Source organism: Opisthocomus hoazin, chromosome 4 (genome assembly GCF_030867145.1).
Source record: "Opisthocomus hoazin isolate bOpiHoa1 chromosome 4, bOpiHoa1.hap1, whole genome shotgun sequence".
NCBI classification, from domain to species: Eukaryota; Metazoa; Chordata; class Aves; order Opisthocomiformes; family Opisthocomidae; genus Opisthocomus; species Opisthocomus hoazin.
Window position 1 is genome coordinate 83,421,511 of NC_134417.1, and position 17,469 is coordinate 83,438,979.

Sequence of the window (17,469 nt, forward strand, 5' to 3'; positions counted from 1 at the left end):
ATATTTCTGCTTTCATCTGTCATGTCCTTTCGAAAATGGTCTAGCAAAACCTTTTGCATCATCATATGAATAATTTTCAAAGCACATTTTTTTTGCCAGATTCAAAGCTGTTTTCTCCCTGTGAGGCTGTAAAAAGCTCTAAAGATGATCTCACAGGTGGTGAAACTGGAACAAAGCTACTTAATTTGACTAATAACCCTTTCCCTAATACATAGTGTTTAGGATGTCATTCCCCATTCATAACCTGTTCCATTCATGAATAAATGATGGGCATATTGGCAGTATTTGTGGGTTTCAGCTCCCGGTATTTATTTCTGAGGGTGACATCCAGAATTCAAATAATGCAGCATACCCCATGTATTGCCAGCTCTGAGTGATTTTGTGTAAAGAAGTGCAGCTTACTTCTCTACGGAGCTGGAAAGAGCAATTGAACTGGTTTTGTTGCAAAGGAGCAAGACTGTGATCAGACAGTTAATTAAGTAATCAAAGTGTTTTGTTTATGATACTGCAGGGGCTGTCAATTCACATTATTTGTTAGATTAGCTTCTCTGGAGTGGAGTTGAGAGCTAAGGACTTGGTTTCTGTTTCTCTCCTGGAAACCAGCAGCGATAGCTGGTGCAGAGCAATCTTCAAGTTCCTGGGCCAGCAGGCAAGGGAAGGGATTTGCAGTATTTTAGCACAGACATGAGGTGTGCTCCTAATCAGTCTGACCTTCCCTCTCTGATATTTTGGCAAAGGCATCATTCTATCTCTGTGCATCTCTATCACAAAAAGAAATCACCCTGAAAAATAGGATTATTTTTAGCTTAGAGCAGTTCCCAGCTCTGTTTCACCATGCTGATGATACAAAACTGGGAGGAGTGGCTGATAGACTGTAAGGCTGTGCTGCCATTCAGCAAGACCTGGACAGGCTGGAGAGCTGGGTGCAGAGGAACCTGATGAAGTTCAACAAGGGTAAGTGCAGGGTCCTGCACCTGGGAAGGAACAACCCCATGCACCAGTACAGGCTCAGGAATGACCTGCTGGAGAGCAGCTCTGCGGAGAGAGACATGGGAGTGCTGGGGGATGACAGGTTAACCAGGAGCCAGCAGTGTGTCCTGGCTGCCAAGAAGGCCAATGGGATCCTGGGGTGCATTAAGAGGACCATGGCTGGCAGGTCGAGGGAGGTTCTCCTTCCCCTCTACTCAGCCCTAGTGAGGCTCCAGCTGGAGTATTCTGTCCAGTTCTGGGCTCCCCAGTTCAAGAAAGATGAGGAGCTACTGGAGAGAGTCCAGCGGAGGGCTACAAAGATGATGAGGGCACTGGAGCATCTCTGCTATGAGAAAAGGCTGAGGGAGCTGGGCTTGTTTAGCGTGAAGAGGAGAAGGCTGAGAGGGGACCTTCTATATGCCCATAAATATCTTAAAGATGGATGTCAAGAGGATGGGGCCAGACTCTTATCAGTGGTGCCCAGCGACAGGACAAGGGGCAACAGGCACAAACAGAAGCATAGAAAGTTCCGTCTGAACATGAGGAAGAACTTCTTCACTTTGAGGATGACGGAGCCCTGGAACAGGCTGCCCAGAGGGGTTGTGGAGTCTCCTTCTCTGGAGATACTCAAGACCCACCTGAACGTGGTCCTGTGCAGCCTGCTGTAGGTGACCCTGCTTCGGCAGGAGGGTTGGACTAGATGACCCACAGAGGTCCCTTCCAACCCCGGACATTCTCTGATTCTGTGATTCCGTGATATGCTGCCTGGCAAATGGTTAATTTGGCACAATGAGAATTGGTGTAAATAGAGGAGTGGGGGTGGGGAAAGGGGATCAAAGGCTGCTTAAATCAGAAATAAAGACTTGTCACACTGTGCCCATGTGTGGGGATAGTTTGAGACCTTACCTGTGGCCTTTCAGAGGAGCTAAAAGTTGAGTTTTCTCTGGGTGGGAGTAATTGGTAAAGTATGAATGTGGAGAAATTTTAGTAGCTTCAGGAGAAGGGACCAAAGAATGAATGAAGAAGAGACAAATCAAAGAAAATTAATTTTATCAAGTGAAAGATAAGATTATGTCAGTATTGTATGTTTAAAATCTGCAGTGCATGAATAATTTAGCCTCCTACCAAGAAACAGAATAAGTTCCAGACATAGGCACCCTGTAATGCACAGTGATGACATATAATCCTCTGCAGCTCTGTACTGTCTCAAAAAGTGGGTCAAAGTGCTTGAAAAATATCAGCTAATAAATTCTCCCAGTTTATTAGCCCAATAGATCTAGCTACACTTTTCCTAGGAGGAAAACTGAATATTTCAGATATCCTTACTTCATAGAGGAAGTGTGTGGTCCAGGATATAGTCCAGACGTTCTCCATCCCAGCCCTGCTATTTAGCTATGAATTCAGCTTTCCTTAGACTTGACTGGTTTTGAGTCACATCTCATGATCTAAAATAGTCTCCTTCCCCACCAAAGTTTTCATTCAAAAGAATTAAGGGTATGATGTTGGGGTGGATTTAGGAACTTTTGGTGAAAAGATGCATGCAGACAAGCCTCAAATTTACCAGTAGACAGGCTGGCTTGATGCTGATAAAGAAGAGAGAACACAGAAACTTTAAGAATAGACATTTTTGAAAGTTTTAAATTGGCATGCTGTAGAGTTGCATGTAAAGAGTACTAAGATGAAGCATGCTGTCATTAACACCATCTACTCCTTTTCTGGGTAACAACAAGGTCAAAGCCATCATTTGTCTGCCCATTTTCTCCTTTTCAAGAAATACGTGCAAGTTTACTAAAACCGTTGTAGACTGTCCTAGGCAGTTACTGTGAAATCATTCTAGAGAAGACAGATAGTCCATGCAACGTGATTTTCTTCAGAGCTGAAAATTCTTGCTCTCCGTTCCCTCCTTACCTGCTACCACAGTATCAGCATGATGGAGTCACTCGAGCTGTACAGTATTGTGAGCTCTGGAAAAAAAGTAAGACCATAACATTGCAATGTGTCCCGCAGTCCAGATTGCAGCCACCCCAGAATACCCTCTATATTAGGTTTCTTGAGCTTTTACTTCTATCTTATTTAATTTTGAAAATGTTAATTGGTCAAGGTTATCTTCTACTAAAGTTTGACTTTGTGTTTAAAACCCCCACAAGTGTGTTTTATGATGCACTTCTTAGAATTAAAAGGTCAAGGTAGATGCATCCCAAATCCTGGCTAACTCATAGTCCTATGTTGGTCTTTTAGCACCTTTTAAAGTTAAAATTGATCTTTCCTGAGCATAGGTTACTACAGCTGTATAAAGCACCCCACTTGGAACCAAATCACTTCTTATTTCTACAGGAAATACCTTACCAAACACCTGGGAGTGCAAGTTCTTCCTGAGAGTAGTGCTGGCAGTTTGTAGTCAGTGGTGTTACTAATACGTCAGTCTTTCATTCTCTCATTCATTCTTGCAGAAAAATAGAAACGTGGTTGGAAAAGATCTGTGGGTTCCTGGTCCAGTCCTCCTCTCAGCGAGAAACAGTTGCCAACCTGGATGTGGAGAGCCTTAGCTTTGTCTAGCCAAGACTTGGAGCCTCCAAGAATGGCACTTTGGTTCATAGCCAAAGTTTACAGTAGCAGCCCTTTGCACAATGGGCTTCCAGCTCACGTTATGTTTAACACCATTTCTAACATTTTTATCCTCCAGTGCCATGTAACTGTATTTTTTTTACACAACAGAGCTCTCTATGAGGATGATTTTTCTTGACTTGGCATCATCATCAGGTTTCATTAGTAAATCTCTAAGTTTCTGGACCAAGACCTTATGGATTTCATTCATGATTGCTGTTATATAAGATTAGTCTCAAGACTGATTCCTGAGGAATTCCTCTGATATCTCCTTCCCCCCTACATAAGATTGCTTGCCATTTCAGATTTTTTTCTACACTGCTTATGCTAATCCCCATCTTCTCTACCTAACTCACATTTTTAGACAGTCACATGCCAAGTGTTTTGCACTAATTCAAGTACATCTAGCACTCTCTTTGCTGAAGAGATCAGCTGTTATCAAACAAGGAGATCAGTATTCCAGCACAGTTAGCTGTGGCAAAATCATATTTGATATTCTCCCATTTTCTACTTATTCTATTCTTTAGATTACTTTTTCCTTAAAAAGGGACATGTTTTAAAGCTTTGCATCCCACTCAAGTCACACTACTGTTGTAGCTGTCTGTCTGATATTCTTTTCTTCCATATATATATGGTTACTACACCTGCTATTCTCTAGACGTGATACAAGTCTGGTGTTTTGGACTATAGACTTTTTGCTAGAGGACTTAGAGCTTTGCATGCCAGTTAGTGATATGAATTTGTAGCTGGCACTTCTAATGGCAAGTGACACTCTGACATTGAGCTGACTCCTGTGCTGATGAATTAATTCAATCGATTTAATGCAGTAACTCAAATCTATTTCTCAGAAACATTTATAGCTACATGCTGATAACTATTTAAATGACTAGAAATTATGTTTCTTTTCTGGCCAGAAAGGGGACACTTTTTAAGTCTCTAGCTCCACATTCTTGTTTATAGAACTCAGTAGAAATGTCCCTGAAATGTATGCTACTGTAAATGAGGACAGAGCTGGTTTTCCAGTTTCCATGCAGCTGTGGCTATGGGAGTATTTTGCTGGAATACTTGAAGTGTGGCACTGCTTCTGACCCTGCAAGCTGCACCCCAGATATTTCATGTGGTCAAGAGCTATCAGTAATATTCCACATATGCTAGATAAGTAAAAAGAAAGGGATCTCAAAAATTATGTGAATGGGTGAGATCATAACATCTTCCATGGCTTTCCCTATTTCCATCCAGTCTGAGGTTTTTCAGCATCCTATGACAACATCATGACTAGTCCCACTAGCTGTGACTCGCTCTTTTCCACCCAAAAGCCGCTCAGTTTATCTACCAGCCCTCCTGGCAGCCCTGTGGTGCTGCCCTGGCATGCAAGGACACTCAAGTGACTTGATGACTGAGTGCAGCTTGAGAGCAGTCATCATGATTTTTTAATGTTCAGGTTATAATTTTAGAAGCTAATTGAAATAATATTTGAATGTCAATTTGTCCTCCTTTTCTGCTTGCTTCAACTGGAAAACATACAGAGCTCTACTTGTCTCCAAATGGACCAAAGTCAAGGGCATGTAGAACTGGAAGCATACCTGAAAGTATGCACCTAGCATGATTCTCGACAACAGGGCAGCCTCGCAAGGGAGAAATTGCATGGCAGCACACCGTCAGCTAGTGTCTGAGCTCACAAGGTACCTTCGTGCATCTTCCAGAACCTCCTTTTCCTTTCTGGTCTTGGTGCCTTTTCTCTGCTGGTCATATCTGGCCTTCCCGGTTGAGCTGGACTGAAAGCAAGGGGCAGAGAAACTGGCAAGCTGTCTGCGAAAGGGGTGCATTCCAGCCTGAGGAAAGCAGGAGTTCATCATTAAAGACGTGCTAAATAATGACCCGCTCATAAAGAGCAAAAATGGAAGTAGAATATCTTGGAAACTCGTGAGCGTTCTGAAACAGCAGGAGCCAAGTTACAGAACGTCTGAAATACATTTAAATTACTATAAATGTTGTGGATCAATGATCACTAAACTGCATACTGGAAGGAAACTGGTGATATAAAAAGTAATGAGAAAAGCCAGAACTGAACATTAGTAATTTTCTTCATAAAAAGCAAGTTTCCATGACTCATTCATATACTATCAATTACATGTGTTTAGAGGCTGAATTTTAAGATTAAAATAGTCAACTAAATTTAACTGTGCCATTATCTTTATGTTCTTGCAGAAATGTTTTGCCCTGGCAATTGCAGAGAACACCAAAGTGATCGTGAGCTTGGGTTATGATAACATCCGCCCATAAACTGCATTTACTGCTTATATAAATGCGTGGATAACGTTGAGAGTTTTTTCCATTCTTCTAAATATTTGCTTGCCAAGGTGACACTGTTGAACTCACATCTCCAAAGAGCTTTATTTTTACAGATGCATTTTTAGTCTTTCCATAAAGATGTTCTTTATGTGCAATGTGAACTGAGCTTCCTAATGTCCTGGACTGCGATGTTCAGAGATTATTGCGGCCGTCCTGGCTCACATTAGGCATGACAATTTCCACTTCCTTGGTCTTGGTTTTTGTTCACCTGTGAATAACTTTTTTGAGAGTAAGAACATAAATGCCATACTATATCAGTCCAGAGATAAGCTCAGGTGATTAGTCTGACAGGAATTTGTGGTGGATGCAGCACGAAAAAAGATGGGAAGAAAACGATGGATAAAATTATTTTTTCCTGCCCGTGCTCTCCCAGTTTGCATCTTATAGTAGTCTGGGAATATCCTGAGTTGAAGTTGCATCCAGCAACTGCTGATTACTTAATATTCACTCTTAGGTTTGTCCTTCATGAATTGGACTGAACACAATTATGTTTTTTTGACTGCCACAGCATCCTCAAAATGTGAGTACTAAAATTTCACTATGCATTGTCTGAAAAAGTAATTATTTTTGTTTTATTTACCTAATAATTTAATTGAGTGTCCCTGAAGTTTTATATTATGAGAAGTTGTGCATAATGCTTCCCTTGTTGCCTCATTCATCAGCTGACTGTAGGGTACCTCTCTGCAGTCATTCCTCTCCTCAAGCAGGGAGTGCCAGGCTGCTCTCCTGGGCTTGGCTGGGACGGAGTTAATTTTTTTCATAGCAGCCCGTAGGGTGCTGTTTTGGATTTGTGACGAAATTAGTCTTGATAACACAGGAGTGTTTTGGCTGTTGCTGAGCAGTGCTCACACAGCGTCAAGGTCTTCTCTGCTTCTCCCGCTGCCCCACCAGCGAGGAGGTCAGGGGTGCACAGGGGGCTGGGAGGGGACACAGCCGGGACAGCTGACCCCAGCTGACCAAAGGGACTCCCCATGACATATGATGCCGTGCTCAGCAATAACAGCTGGGGAGGCAGGGTGGGATGTTCAGAGTTACAGCATCTGTCATCCCAAGTCACTTTTATGTGTGATGGAGCCCTGCTTTCCTGGAGATGGCTGAGCTCCTGCCTGCTGATGGGAAGTAGTGAATTAATTCCTTGCTTTGCTTTTCCTTGCATGTGCAGCTTTGGCTTTACCTGTCAAACTGTCTTTGTCTCAACTCTGGAGTTTTCTCACTTTTATCCTTATGTTTCTCTCCCCCATCCCACTGGGGGAGAGTGAGCGAGCGGCTGTGTGGGGCTGAGCTGCCTGTCAGGGCTAACCCACAACAGCTGTTCAATCTGTCCTGATATGGTAGATGCTCTGTCCCTCTGATCAGGTTCTCCTTCGCCCTGCGTACCATCTCTAGCTTTGCTGCATCCCTTTTCCAACAGGAATCAGAGCTGCGACAAAGTGGCTGCACCATTGATTTCTACAACCACTTAGTGATTTCTGTTTGTTAAGAAATACATATTAAAGCATCTTAATTACAGATCCTTACTCGATATTCAGTTTTGACTTATGACTATCACTGAGGACCAAGACAGCATTTTATCAGAATTATCTAAAGGCACCTTTCTGAGTGGCTATAGGTCATGTATATGTGGCTGTAGCCAAATAACTAAAAACAATATATGTTACAATAGATGCTATTTTCGCACTTTGTTTTTTCCTATATCTAATACTAATTTGGTGGTCATTCCAACACACGCTTCCTATGGCTACTCAGATTTTGGCTTTTGCATAACTGCAGTGCACATGTGTCTGTAGCCACGTACACATACAGCTAGGGATTTTATTCACCATCTGCATTCTTTTGTCAGGAGTAGCTTCCAGAATAGAACTGACTTAAAGAAAAATGAGCCTCAGGAAAGAATACATCAGAAATTTCTGAATCCCATCCATAACATATTCAATTTCTTCTTTTCAGAACACCCTACCTTGAAAGATTTACAGCACAGAAGTCCTATGGATTTACATGAAATATCTGAGAAAAAAGAACTATTGAACACAAATCTGAATCCTTCTATCAGCTGAATATTCTTTTCTGTAACATTTGATCTCTCTTTTCATTATATGGCATAGCAGGAGTATTTTGAGTTGATTGAAAAGTAATTTATAATCAGTGGAAAATAGAACATAAAAAGCTGAATTTAACATCCATTTCTTTTCACACCCAGCTCCCAATGAGCCTCTTGCTTCTTTTCTCACATGGTTTTGCCCTGTCTTAGGAACTACTGCAATTATAGTCAAGTAAAATCAGTGCAGCCCTTAATTAGAATAATTTGATTCCAAAGGAAAGGGGAAAAAAAAAAGAAACCAAATAACTAAAAACAGTTTCTGCAGCTACAGATTTTTGGTATGGCTGTATTTGGAGAGCTTGTAACAGAATACTTCTTCCTTCAATAGAAATAGTTTTATCTAAATGAATAAAAAAAAAGAAGTTCTAATTCTCAAATATTAGCCATAAGTCCTTTTCACTAACCATGATGGTCAGAAATGGTTGAGATGGTGAGAGGAATTTTAGTTAAAAGCAAGTAATTCTTATTAGTTTATCATGGATTATCAGAACAGTTTATAAAATTAGAAATAGGAACAGGTGAATAATCTCATGGAATTTATTTTTATTAAATCAGCTGAATAAAAATAATCTAATGATGGACTTTTCTAGAGAGACATAGATTTAATGTTTGCTCGGTGTTTTAAACCTAACAGAAATCATGTCATTTTTCTCTTTACAGATATTTAATTATTAATAATAGGTAATAAGACAAGGCTATGTCTTATCTTCAGGAACATCTGAGAGCCTAAAGCAAGGCTTCCCAAACTCAGTTTTACTCAATGACATGATCAATTTGAAAAATATTATGGTACATACATGTTTCTGGTTGCTTCCCCTCTCTGCCAAGTCCTGATGTCCTTTGGAGCCACTGAACTGCAAGAGCCAGCACTGATGTGGGTGAGGAGGTACTTCTTTAATCACTGTTATTTTGACTAGCCAGTGCCCATTTGCCAGGGCCTCCCAAAGTCTCGTTTAATAATGAAAACAGTGTTTTTTCCATTCTGCTTCTGTCTTCACCCTTTTTTCCATGTTACAATATATTATGTTTTTGCACTTTGTTTTTTCCTATATCTAATACTAATTTGATGGTCATTCCAACACACGCTTCCTATGGCTACTCAGACTTTGGCTTTTGCATAACTGCAGTGCACATATAATAACGATACTTCATAAAATCAGATCTTGTGAAAAACAAACCTGCAATGACGGAAAGATCATTTTTCTACAGGAGAGGGAAGAATACAGACTTCAGTTCACTTTTTTGTATAGTTGACTTAATAGTGCATTTGGGGACATTTTAGTCATTTGTTACTTTCATTTAGCTGTTTGTTGCTTATTTTGCCATCGCACCTACATCAATTCAACTTTTAACAGGGTAAGATTTTAGTGCTGTACACTCAAGTGACTTTAAATTCTCTGACACAAAATACTCCATTTCTTCTGTGCTTTTGCAATAAATATTTCTTTCAAAACCCACATTTTGAGGACATGATGGGCTATTTTTCTCTAGAGGATTCCCCAGTCATGGGATAAGAAGCATGGCACTCAGATCAGCGTTTCTCAGAGGAAATGGCTCTTCCTCGTGGTCCCTGAAGGACCTAACTTCATACCGCACTATTCCCAGGGCAGGGTTTTGTCATTGGGCTCTTCTCAGACGTAAAGGATTTGCTGCTATCGATGAAGCAGGGTTGTGATTTTCCCCAACACTAGATTATTTTATACTGCCTTCGCCATTTAGATGAAAATCCTTAAAGCAAATTTAAACTGGCAGTTTTAGTTTATCTTTTAGTCTCTTGACTCTCTGAGGCACTTCTTTAATTTATGTGGGGTTTAGCAGCAGTGAAGTTATTTGTGAAACAAATCTGAATGCTATGCTTGTGTTGTAAATAAAATGTGGTTGTCTGGAATTCCTCTGGTGCTTAGTCTTTTTCATGTTTTATTCTCAAATAAAGTTTTTAAATCTTGAAAAATATCACTAAAAACCACTTATTTCTTCCTACCTGCCCTTGCAGGCCTGGTCTCCAGGCAGAGGGTCAGGGCTTTGCAGGCCAGCAGCTCTCTGAGGAGCTGGGGACCACTGGGGCCACTGGGCAGGCAGGGCAGGTAGGGCAGGCAGGGCAGGCAGGGCAGGCAGGCAGCAGCTGTTCCACCCCCAGCCAAGAAAGCTGGGGAGCAGCAGGGGCAGTCCCGGGCATCGGGCATCTGCCTGGAGACAGGGGCACCCAGGACCCACTTCCCACAGCCCAGGGATGGGGACACTCAGGAGCCTCTCCCCAAGCCCAGGGACGGGGACACACACAGCTCCAGGCAGCAGCAGCAAAACCCCAGACATGGGGCTGCTCTCTGGGCTGTGACAGCCTGTTTTTTCTGGATTTAGTAAAGATTATTCTTGGACAATGCCAGATAATAAACTTGCCTTTTAATATAAATTATTTGTAGCGTGCTTCATTAAGAACCACTCCCAGCGTTCAAGGCCCGTTTTCACTTGCCCATTAATCATGTATTATGCATATAGCAAGAGTTTCCAAGCATGGGTTTGCTTAATGAAAGTTTCCATCAAAATGCAACATGTTTGTGAACGTACTCCCAGCAGACGTTTATGAATATTAGCACGTGGCTACTCCAAAAGAATTCTATGAAATGCCTCATTTGCCAAGTACTTCGATGAACTGAGTAAAGGCATAAATTGTCAAAGTAAATAAATCCATTCAGATAAACCCAAATCTGCCTGCCCTGACAGCTTTTAAACAAAGCCTGCTTTTGTGCAATGTCATGGGGTCTGCGGTCGTGTTTGTCATGCGCCGTTTGTAGAGCAAGTAATGCAATTGCTTCATGGATAGTCTCAAAATTCGCTCAATGACTTTAAAACAAAACTCGATTTTATGATTGTTCCATATCTCAGCATTAATAAGATTATTATGAGATCAAACATCCAGGGGAGAGAAAACATTATCAGTTTTTTTCATTACTTCATTAGCTGCTGAAGGAAAGGAAGAGGAACATATGGTTTGTTACTCTCACATTGAGTAACTCATGTTTAAACCCATGCATCCTCAGCAATAAAAGTCCCGGTAAGACAGGTCAGTTTGTGTGGACACCAGACATAACCGATGATGAAGACATATGCAATGTCAGCTGAGTTGCTGCCAGGTTGCTACAAAGCTATTAAAGTTAATTTAATGGCACAATATCCCTGGTTCAGTGTATTCAGTGAATTAGTATTGAATTAGTTCAAGTTACAAGGAAGTGCCTCAGAAGCCAAGCAGCATTAGATGATTACCATTATGTGCTGACAGGATAATGTCCTTTTTTTTCATAAACCTTGACTAAGCAAATCACTCATGTGCCTGCTTCCCTGGCAAAACATTTACATTCGATTAAGAATCCCATACACATGCAGCACGTGCCTGAGATGCAGGATGACCAGTCATCACCTGTTTTTCAAGAGATTTAAACAGACTTTGGATCAAGTCCCAGACTGCAGTGGTCTCGTTCCTTACATCGCTTTCTGTACTGGTAAGAACCTGGAAAGGTCCTGAAATTTTATTTTATAAGTGCTACATAGCTTGACAGAGTGAAGAGAGGACATACAACACTCCATAAAGTTAAGTATTAGTGTGCTGCTTCCTGGCCCTGCAAAAATTATTGCATATTGCTAAAAATATTCTCTTCCATTGCTTCTGTTTTCCAATTCTTTGTGCTCATGGTTTGGTAGTAAAAGCAGGCCACAATAACAGGCTGAAATGTTATTTGGACACAAACATTCAATATATGTGTCACTCAAGCTGGGACCTTTTCAAGCAGACTAGAGAAGTCAGCTCATAGTTATAAGACATGCTTTTACGTGTGCTAGTGCACAGTTTACAGATGCAAAGAGCCATTTGCATAGTTTACATGACTCAAGGTTGAAGGCCTTTAAAAATGTCACCTTCATAGAGCCTAAAAGGAAAGAAGAATCAGAGAGTTGCAAATGACATCAAGAGATTTTCACTAATAGTAACTGTGGTATTGTATTTCTGCTACAGTCAAATAACAAATGCAAGAGTTATTTCCTTTGCTATTCTTCATATGGGATACGTTGTTAACACAATACTGAGCGTATGTGTGAAACTAGCCAAGTCATTTCACACACGGCAGTCATTTAAGCTGCCATTTATTTAATCTTGATAAGAAGTACAACCCACATCCTTATGCCGCTGAATTAAATTGATTTAATTTGTCTGTTCATCTTGCTGCTTTTATGTTTGACGTTTTTGACATCCACAGAAATGGATGACTTTAGGCACGATGCTCCACTTAGTCTGCTGTAATGAAACAGCTCTGACCTACACGTGTGCCAGCAGTAGCATCAAGAGCACTCTACAGAGAATAACAGAAGTTCATTTCCTCCTATTTTTGTTTGAAAGTTGTTTGAAAATGTTTGCTAGGTTGTTGGTAAAGGCTTATATGTGTGTGAAATGCTTCTTTTGTCAGTTCTGGTCATTTTTTTGTACCTTGTGAGGCTGCCTGTCAGTTCTTGGTTACATCTATACTAAAGGTTTTGTATGTCTGAGTCTGAAGATTCATCATTTACAGGGCAAATGGACTTTTGACATTTGTTTCTGCAGAATAGACTATAACCAAACCAGATACGCAGTACAATTTAATGCAATATAGCTATACCCGGTATTAAATGCCTTTTAGTTAATATGCTAACAAGCACTCCATGCAGTCTTAGAACGGTGACACAGATAAGAAACTTGTATCCATAGCAGCAATTCACAGTAACCAGTCTCTATTTCCACTTACTCTTGACTATAAGGAAACTGCATAAAATGTTCTGCTCAGCAGGGAGGAAAGACACTAGTATCCCACTTGCTGCTTTTGTTAATAGGAAAGTCGAGTGATTAATCATTGAGGAACAAAATGTAATATATTTTGTGGGAACAATGATGCTAACAGTAAGAGCAACACTAAGGGCACCTACACAAGTAGCAAATCCATGTTAAGCAATGTTGGGGATTATGGCATTTCAGATAAAAATCAAGACTGAATTCCTAACAGTTTTCAAATCTGTGAATGTTTTCTATTTTTCTGACTTCCATGTGAGCGTCTTGAGGTACAAAGAACATCCACCACCTCTGAAACCAAACTCTCGAACTTTTTTAGTGATTTTTATTCCCCCTTTAAAGAGTGGGTTTACCCTGCAACGTGACAATATTCAAATGATCTTATTCAGCTTGCCAATTTACTCAGCTGTTCAGTCCCAGAAGCATATTTCGATACCATACTGGCCATGTGTCTTTTGGAGTTGTCTTTTCCTTATTTCTTTCAGTCAGCTAGAGTGTTTTATGAGTATTTCTACAATGGCAGACCAAACACACAAAAACCATGGGCAGTTAGAGAAGAAGCAGAAGGTATGCCAAGACAGTAACTTTTAGTGCAAGAACTGAGGTTGTTAATTAGTTCTTTGGGTTGGAATCATGCAGCCATTTGGTTCCTATTTTGTGACTCTCCCTTCCCATTTCAGTCTAATGGCTTAGCTTCACTAGGAGGGGTGAAGGGCTGCCACATTTTACAATCTGGTGTTAGTCTTTAAGCAAGAGAATGATAGCACTTAGGTGTGTGAATAATTGTCTAATTAAATCAAGTCAGTGATGTACAAATAAGTTTCCCTGTGTTACACCTACAGCTCCTTCTGTAGTTGGCCAGGTGCAGGAACAACAAGAAGACTTTGACTCTAGGACTGTCTCCTTTCTGTTGTCCTCATGAAAACAGGAACCCCTGGACTCACCTTTTTCTGGGGCATTATAGATCTTCAAAGAGATTCTGTGTTTATCAACAAGCTCTAGACTAATTTCCATCCTCCAGTTTTCCTGAGTTCTTTTACACTCAGGACCACCATGACCTTGAGCAATGACATCTGCAGCTGGGTAGAAGAAGCCACAGGGTTTAGAGCAGGTACTATCTTGGCACATTTTCTTCCTTTCCTAGAAATCTTTGGTTTTGTAGTCTCCAAAGCATGGGAAGACATCAGGGATACCTGTTCACTATGCTGATCTGATGCATGCTTAAGAGACTGGTTTAAATTCGAGGAGCCTGGGAACTCGTTGTGTTATCTATTTGAAAAGATAGAGTAGTTTCAGTAAGTTTAAAGCGGAACAGACATATCTTAGTTGTAATATTCTCTGGGAAAGCACTTCAAAGAGCCAGTTCCTGGAAGAAGAACATGAAGTCACAGGCGATAAATCCAACTAATGTTTATAAAATATGTGGAGTTTTGAAACTACTGAACAAAATATACTCACAGAAAATCACACAGAAAGAAGACCTTTTGTTCTTGGCCTTATGGTCTTTTTGGCAGCACAAATGAAATGTGGGGTGAGGGACACTCCCACTCTACCAAGGGCAGGAGGCGAACATTTCACTAGTGTTGGAGTGGGCTGTCCAGAGTCGTGTCTAGGGTCTAGAGCAAGAAGAAGGTGAGAGAGTGAATAATTGTTTTTTTCCGAGGCCCACAGCACTTCTCACTGGTCCCGAGTAGCTCATTATGCACCAGGTCCTTTCTGAAGATGTAGATATTCCTAAAGGTTTTCTGTTAATGAAAGTTCAGAGCAAAAATTTGCCCATCCAGTGTCCAGCTGAGGACGGAGAGGTCACTCTCTGCCCATGCACATTTGCAGACTGAGACACGGTATGTCCAAAAGCAGTGAGAGATCACTGAAAGGTGCTGCCCAATGAGCTGAGGCTTACTGTAGACCAGAGGAGTGACATAACAGCTTTTTCTCCATTTTGTCCTTTTTGCCCAAAGTAGTCCTGTACTGGATGTATGGGACCAACACACACTGTGGCTGTAACTAAGATACTGGCCACAGGAATGTTTTCATTACAGCCTCTCATAGGGATCTTCTTTCTGAAGATCTTTTATCTCTTACTGACTCTGAGGCTGTCTAGACAGTGAACAGCTTTTGAAGCCACTGTTTCACTGTTTTGTATCAGTAGGTTTTTGTGGCCTTTTATTAAACTGTAAAAATCCTTATTCTTCCTAATACCCTAAAAATAGCAATTGAGTTTCTTCACCACCAGACAAGTCATGTCTCCTAGCGAGAAGCTGCAGCTTCTCAGCAACATTGTTGCTCAAGTCATTTGGCAAGGAGTCTGACACTGTGACCCTGGAGATACATAAATATGTTATCAAGTGCCAGTGGATGACTGAGACCCCAGAGAAAAAACTCAGCTTTCCAGATACATAGGTACCACTGATGACAGGAAGACAGTTCAGAGAAGACAGCAGCTGAGATGATGTGTACTAAATCACCAAAAAGTTCTGATGGAATGTTAAACTTTTAACATATCATCAGTGACTACGTTGCAGTGGACTCTAAACTGCACCACTCCAAACCCTGCCACCTCTTCTCCCTAGAACACCCAACAACCAGCCCATGTGTTCTACCTGAATCAGGACACACCACACTTAGCAAGCATGTTGCAGCACATACACACCCTATAGTGATGGGATAAAGTCTGTTATCCATCATGGCCATGCAAATTTCTGTGCATTGAAGTAAAGTATCAATATCTGAAATATAATTTCCATGAACTGCTACAGAAATATCAGCCTTTAAGCTCCTGATGCAGAATGCTGTTCTACTTTTATTTATATATACGTATATATTACTGTATATTCACAAAATACACACATAAACTCCCTTCAACAACGGAAAAAAAAAACCACCTACATGCAACAGTTGGTTTCTTAATTCCTTTTTTTTTTAGTAAAACATCTACTTAAATAAATAATAAATCCTCTTGAGTCATAATTTCTTCAAGATAAAAAACCAGGTTGCAGCATAGTCTCTATTAATTAATGGAAATACTAATAAAATACTGCAGCATCTTTAATAGCAGAAAAAGAGTTGAACCTAATAATTAGTTGTAGTTAAATGAAGGGCCACATAGGAGACTTGTCTTGGAAATAACTTCTACATAGCAAACAGACAGAGTAAGCCAAGAAATCCAAAGAAAGAGAAGCTCTATACACAGCTCACAGTTCAAGAATCTTTTATGCAGTAATCAGTGATAAATGTTTCTTCAGAAATATCTATCTCTGCAGGAGGGAAAAACATCTAATGGAATATATGATGCTGTACAGAAAATTAATGGGTGAGTGAATTCTTTGAGTACAGACATGCCATACATAAAAATGAATCAGCACACAGATACATCAACACCATGATATTGGTATTAGCATAAATATACAAGAAAAGAAAGATAATTTTTCAGTGACATCCACACTGAACTTTGAAAAAAAATCCCAGAAAGATGATTAGCAGATTTTTCTAGTTCTAGAGAGTTCTGCCTTGTCATTTTTTTATGTTAATTTGTCCTACTTAATTTGACTGGTTTTGTAAATAGATCATAGACTCGTGGAACTCCAAACATTCTGTAAGAAACATCCAGAAATCAGCTGACTTGCAATCTCTGTCCTCAAGGATCAGCTCAATCTGAACCATTACTTCAGCATTGTTGTGGCATGAAAACTGAAGGACCTCTCCTAATAAACCTTGTTAAATGATTTCTGAAGCACACTGCCTCACCTGTACTAAATATCTTCTGTTAACAGAAGTTCATAGAGTCACTGGGCAATATGCTTAGCAGCCTTTTTCTTTTCAGTCTGAAGTTTTCAACATCTTTCAGGCTGTTAGTCCCCTGATTAAGTCATTTTCTGCTATAAGAGAGATAGGAGTTTACACTCAGAAATGACTGTTTGCCATTAAATTACATTTAAGGAGTCCAGTGTACAGTTCATTTATATTTCATTATAAATTTTTATAGAAATACCAAGTGGCAGCTGCAATAGAAGAGATGGAAACCCTTTCTTAAATCATGCCTTATTGTCATCCCATAATATTTCCCAGGATATAATAGTTCTGCTCACTTTTAAAAATCTCATTAGAAGAGGAAAAAAGGGAACAAATGATATCATCTTAAATTTCTCACTGCTTAATTGCTTTCACTGACATTTACATGGCAATACTTTTCATACATTTCAGTTTCCTAAATGCAGAACTGTTTGAGAAAAATCACTAAAATAATCATTAGATCATTATTGCCATTCAAAGACAAAGCATTTAAAGTGTCATCGCACTGCTTATCCCATAAATAAAGCACTCAAAGACTGAGTAAAGTTTCATGAGGGCCGAGCATTATTTTGCAGTTAGTATACTTTTCTGACAATGAAATGTAAAAGGGCAGCCCTGTTACAGTCAGAGATGTCTTTTGTGTTTTATGGGAATATGTTCTGTATCACTGCCACGGCTTGACTGTTCTCTGTGTTAAACTAAACTAGTCCATGCCTGCTTAATGACTGCTATTTGTTATACTTTACTGCTTGCTCTTGGATGTAACAAATATATTATATATATCTCCCAGACCACTTGAAGAAACACTGTACTTCCCATGCAATCTTCCACCGCACACAGCTCT

General features: G+C 40.3%; 1 long non-coding RNA gene across 1 annotated transcript; it reads left to right on the forward strand.

The window, feature by feature from the left end:
• The first annotated feature begins 885 nt into the window (after positions 1–885).
• LOC142361196 (uncharacterized) lies at positions 886–7,951 on the forward strand. The gene is made up of 3 exons (XR_012763807.1): positions 886–954; positions 6,380–6,445; positions 7,873–7,951. It is a non-coding gene; the product is annotated as an uncharacterized LOC142361196 (long non-coding RNA).
• The last annotated feature ends 9,518 nt before the right edge of the window (positions 7,952–17,469 follow it).